The 6,000-nt window shown below is 48.0% G+C and overlaps 1 protein-coding gene across 1 annotated transcript in view; it reads right to left on the bottom strand.

The window, feature by feature from the left end:
* Positions 1-6,000, bottom strand: part of gli2a (GLI family zinc finger 2a) — a 77,889-nt gene that overhangs the window by 32,264 nt on the left and 39,625 nt on the right.

The raw sequence follows: 6,000 nt of genomic DNA, 5'->3' as shown, positions 1-6,000 counted from the left end.
GCTGAACGGTAGTTTTCCGTTAACGTTGGCACTACCACACAGGAAACGCCGGGGCTGAATAAGTTATGCAGCTTGTTCAGAGACATTCTAGATCTCAGAGATGAGAGGGTTCACACTGGGCCCCCGACAAAGACCTGCAGAGCGGACGTCTTTGAACCGCAGGGGGGTGGAGGGAGAGAGAGAGAGAGAGAGAGAGAGAGAGAGAGAGAGAGAGAGAGAGAGAGAGAGAGAGAGAGAGAGGAGAGAGAGTAAGGAGTGAAAGAGAAGAAGAGGAGAGGGAATACAGTGTGTGAAACAACCATGGGAAGATGAATCGAGACGAGATGAAGGCTCTTGATTTGAACTGGCAGCAACACAAAAGTTGAAAAACCCATGAAGTATTCCCCCCCACCCCAAACACACACACACACACACACACACACACACACACACACACACACACACACACACACACACACACACACACACACACACACACACAAAATACACCATTATTCTAAAACAGACTCTCTGTGCTACGTTGTCCACCGTGTGGTAAACAATGGTTTAAACCATTGATGGGAAATGTAAGTCACCCTGCCGGTGCCTTCCTCTAACTGATACACTGTGTGCCAACAGCTCAGCAGGAGATGCAAATGCAGTGTTTTATAGTTCCCATAATCCGGTCCTAATTGGAACCCGCCAGACACTCAGTGGTTTATGTCCTGAGAAATGCGTTTCCATTAATGGCACACACACTATCTAATAAGGCAAGCCCATGTTTTTTACACAACAATGACTGAGCTCTTTAATTTTTTTTATCCAACTGAGAAAGAATGCACAAATGGACTGTTTCCTGTCATTAAGGGTCTCATACCTTGGGGCAAAGGCTTGTTACAGGAACACTGAACACATCATTATTAATCACTGTTATTACAGCGGCAGATTTGTGAATGTTTCTGGTCTTAAAGGTTTGCATTGAGCTTCATCGTATGTTTGATGCCTAGCAGCCCTCGGCAACAAACAGTCCCCCAGTTCAAAGGATGATGCAAGGAAACCGATGAAAGAGAAAGATAAATAAGTAAAGAAAGAGAAAAGAGGGAAAGAAGGAAAGAAAGGCCATTCTTTCCTGAGTCTGCAAATCCAAGGGTAAACTCTCTTCTTTTTTTTCCTGAACTGAAAGCCTTATTAGGACAGTGGAAATGTATGCCATTAAATTAAAACCCATGAATAGAAACATCATATCCTTATTATAAAGTAAAAAAAACAGTGTTCTTTAATAAAATAATGTCAACCCATATGGTTGTTTTAGCAAAAAGAACAAAACCTCAACCTCACCCCAGTGTATGAGCATTCCCCTTCTAGTCCCCGGATTCCAGACGGTGAAAACAAGGTGTAACAGGACTCTGGGAGCCCGCGGGTGTGTTGTTTCAGTGAAGGGTTTGCCAGACACAAAGACCCACATTACCGCTGCCTAACCCTGATTGAGGCTATTGTTCCGATGATTGCCTGCGCTGTGTACTGTCTTGTTCTCCCCGGCTACTTCTGAAAAGACGAGGGACACCTCAACAGTGGATGGACAGAATATGAAGTCATTTACAAGAAGGGTTTATGGATTTAGAAATTACTAAATTAAATTATTATGTCAAATCACCCAACTCCAGTGAAACAGCTTGACCGTACAATCAAAAGTAGACCGACAACTGGCTGTACAAATGACCCACAATGCCACAGTGAGTATCATTGAAAACTTCCTATAGAGGCCCCCATCATCTCTCTCTCTCTCTCTCTCTCTCTCTCTCTCTCTCTCTCTCTCTCTCTCTCTCTCTCTCTCTCTCTCTCTCTCTCTCTCTCTCTCAGTCTTGTCTCTTCTCATCTGCAGGCATCTTGATATTCTGTGCGGGATGTGTTTATTTCAACATCCCGGTCACTGGATTTGAGCCAACAATCTCCCCCTCATCCCCTCACGATCTTTGTCTGAAGACAGCAGATCTCTTCAGAGTCGCCTTGCCAGAAGAGGTTGCCCAGTAAATGAGAGTGAGAGGCAGACACATGGGCAGTGGCGGGAGCAAAGGGGACGCCAAGACACAGCTTTGTTTCCCCAAGTAGCGAGCTGAAGTTCCCAGCTTTGTGTGGTGAGGGGTTCCCTCCTGCTGGCACCTCTGAGGGGGGGGGGGGGGGTATTTATACAGTGTGGGTAAAGAGGAGCAAAGGGGGGAGTGGATGGGGGGGGTCAAGGAGGACTTGGTCCCAGAGGCAGGGCTCGGTGTGAGGGGTTTGCCACAAAGAGACAGCGTGCTTGGGTCAGAAGTTGTTCAGTGAGAGGAATGTTGAAGCACTTTTTTCAAAAAGAAAAAAGAAGAAGTAAATTACGGTGTTGGAACAGCGATAAATACAACTGAGCGGGAACTGTTTCGATGTCCCATGAGAGACCGCTTATAGAATTTGTTACTAAAACAGTCACAATCCTTCCGCACACACACACACACACACACACATGCTCTCACTCACACACACACAAACACACACACACACACTCAAACACACCCGTTCCAGATAACGAGCTGTCTTAAGCCTGGGCCCCAGAAGGAGGGCGACCGCACCCTAGAAGCGGTGCTAGTGAGCGTGCGGCAGCCCAGGCCCGTCCATCACCCCGACAGCAGCATTGTTTCCTGGGCTACGGGGAGAGCCCCCAACAGGTACATGCACGTGACAATCCTCACACCATCTACCTCACTTGCTGCTTGTCTTTTTTTTAATTTGTTGGATGTTGTGGGATGTGGGGAGAACCAAGGCCTTGTTATGACCTGCCCAGAGCGACCTGGTGTCAGAATACCTCCTGTGGTTCAGCGGAGGTACACTGTCTTCACAGAACACTATATACTACTTCAAAAGTGAGTAAAACTGACGTATACCGGCGCAAGGGTAGGATTGTTATAACTTAAAACTTTTGTTATAAACTAGAAACTAGTCTAGAGACTAGTCTGGGCCGCAATGTGGGCATATGACTCATGTATGAGGATAAGTCACATGACTTCATGACGAGATGTTCCTACTCAGGCAAGCCTTAGAGTGAACTCCCCGTGTCAAACAACGTCCTACGACTGCTACCACGTTGAGTTTCAGCCTAATGGGAAGATTGGGTGGAAATATGCTGGCTCCCACTGTTCCCAGATCTCTGGATCATAACATGTTTGCTTTAACACCCCCACCCCCACCTCCCCGGCCCCTATAACAAGCTCTCAGATGGGCCAAACATCCTGCCAACAGGCGGGAGAGGAGCCGCATCTCCTTGTCTTTGTTTAGGTCTTAAATCCCTGGTTTGATCTCCTCCTAAAGACAAAGCCAGGTGTTTGGTGTTAAAAAAAGGTCTTCCACCGAGGGAAAAGCCGCAAGGGTGTAGGGTGGTGAGGAGTGGGCTCTTTGTGTCCAGGCAAGGCCCCTGATCAGGGGGCCAGCGCTGAAGTGTCGTGTTGAGGGGTCTCTTCTCTTGGAAGCACTCAGCGACAATAATAAGGTCCTCCGAGGCTGGAGTTCTGTGTTCGCTTTGGGATAAAAGATTCTAGAAAGAGCCAGGGGGGTGGGGGGGTGGGGGGGTGGGGTTAGGATCCGGGTGCGGGCGAAGGCCGATTAAGACAGGAAATTCCAGGAGAAAACTTGGCATTGGTCCTAACTACATAGCACTATGCCAACGGCTAAATACAAACACAAACACACGCGCACACAAACACACACAAGCTGCCTCCGTGTCGCCTTGCTTTGCATTCCGGGTAGACGTGTAGGCGAGAAGTGGCATGGTTGGAGTGTGCCCGGTGACACCTAGGTTGGTTCAATTTCAAAGTTCAAAAAGATCCCCTTGGAGGCCTTTCCGAAAACACGTACACTGTAGCGTTCGGTGAACACGAGGGGCAGAGAGAGGTTCATAAAAACGAGTGTATTTAGCCTAATCCTGAACTGAAGCGCTGCACACACAACATGAAACCTTCAGGTTTTGCCAGCAAAGAGTTGCTTCCTCTCCGGGGCTGTGCATCGTTGAGCCATGGCGACAGAGGGATTAGGGGCTCAGCGCGGAGCACGGAACCACTACTAACTATGAAAAGAGGTACAACAGTGCATTTTATCATTGAATTGCCCCTGAGGGAGGGTAAAATTATCCTTTTACTTTTTTTAAATTAATCGATGGAGAAGCTTTTCAGGCCAAAAGGTAAGTAGATCGGGCCAGTGCCCTGCCTACCAACCCACGTGACTGGTTGGGCAAAAAATTAATTAGTCCTTGTTAACTCCTGGGAAGTGTGTTTATGTTGCTGTAAAGTGCACATATCGAACTCCCCATGAGAGACATATTAAGGCAGGAACGGCCTTTACTTCAGGCCTGTAGCATTTTTATAGTGCATTAGGAATCCTGATGTTTAGAATTCCAAATGGAACACTCTGCATTGTACCTTGGATGTTTGTGTGTCGTGTGTGAGCATCCAGTTTTACCCTAGAAACTGTCTTTGTTTATGTTTCTGCACGGACATTTCTTCGCTGGAAGTGCTTTCTGTGTCCGAGTCCATGCGTGTTCATTAAACAGTTCATGGGTGCAGCCGTTTAGCAAGAGTGCTAGTAAGGGTGCTAGTATGTAAACGTACGGCGTGACTGTGATGCTTCAACGCATCCTGTCCGGTGTCCAATCGAAATAATCTCACAGTTTGATGCTCTGGCTCCTACCATGGGCTGGGAATGTGTTTACATCACGTTGCCATGGCTACCTGTATCCAGATGTGTTGTATCATATAACTGGGGTTTAGCTAAAGTAAAAAGCAAGCGCTGGCCCCTGGATATCTTCCTCCTGCTGTGCTGTCTGGTGTTTACCGGCCCCAGCTGGCTCCGGCCTTTCCTCCGATTCGTCTCTGTCAGACCTACATGCTCACCTCGGCCAATCAGCTCTCAGGACCAGGCATGACCCTAACCTACCACCAGTGTGTGATCCATCACCCAGGCACAGTGGACGCTGGCCAGCCTCCCTAATTGTTGTGAAGTCATGGCGCTAACCAGGTATCACTTGCAATGAGGGGTAGTTATTTACCTCCATCCACCATGAAATGGCCATTTGGAAATGCTTGGGTTAAGAGATATCAGGAAAAAATTCCAAATATGCCCCATTACCCCCTCGACATAGTAGATTACAACCCATCAGAACATTTCCCACCAAAACTCAGCTATGAGATTTTCCCAGAAATTGGAGCGTTGTGATATCATCTCTGGAGCCCGCCGTCATCACGGCAGCATATCATTGCCCAGGGATCAGCATGCCTCACTGGGCTGGGACAGGGTCGTTGTTGGGATCAGATCATTGTTTGGCTGTGAGGACATGAGGAGAAGGCATTGGGGAGGTAGTTTAAACCCCAGCATGTGAACTTCAATGCTCCAATGTGATGTTAGCATGCAGCTAGCGTGCGCTAGTGCAGCACTGGAGGCAGCAGGGCAATGGCCTCTCGGCAGAAACTGATGGTGTGTCGGAATAATCAGCTACCTGTACAGACTGCTGATTTATTACTTGGCTGCCGCTCTGCCCGGCCAGGAGCACAGGTGTAGGTCTGATTAGCTAATTGCTGAACACAGCCACTTATCGCCATGACAACTGGCAAGGATGAGATGGAAGAGGTTTGTTCGCTTGGAGGAGGGGCTCTATCTGAAATCCAAGCCAAACACTATGCGTCTATTGTGGTCGCCCATTGTGTGTATAGTGTGTAATGTTAGTAACTTGACCGTTTCAGGTAGGTCGTAATGGGCCCTTTGCACTTGCATTAACATTTAGGGGATTTTGCTGATGCTTTTATCAAAAGCGACTTACAACCATTGTTTCAAACATTCACACACCGACGGCAGAGTCAACCACACAGGGTGGCAGCCAGCTCGTCGGAGTAGTCAGAGTGAGGAATCTTGCTCAGGACACCTCAACACTCTACCTCTAACTAACAACCTTCCAGCTACCAGTCAACCCGCTCTGAGGGTTGACTCTGAGATACTGCCGCCCCC

Source organism: Gadus chalcogrammus, chromosome 20, assembly GCF_026213295.1.
Source record: "Gadus chalcogrammus isolate NIFS_2021 chromosome 20, NIFS_Gcha_1.0, whole genome shotgun sequence".
Lineage (NCBI taxonomy): Eukaryota > Metazoa > Chordata > Actinopteri > Gadiformes > Gadidae > Gadus > Gadus chalcogrammus.
Note: the sequence above shows the minus strand (reverse complement) of the source record. Positions and strands in the feature narration are given on the sequence as shown.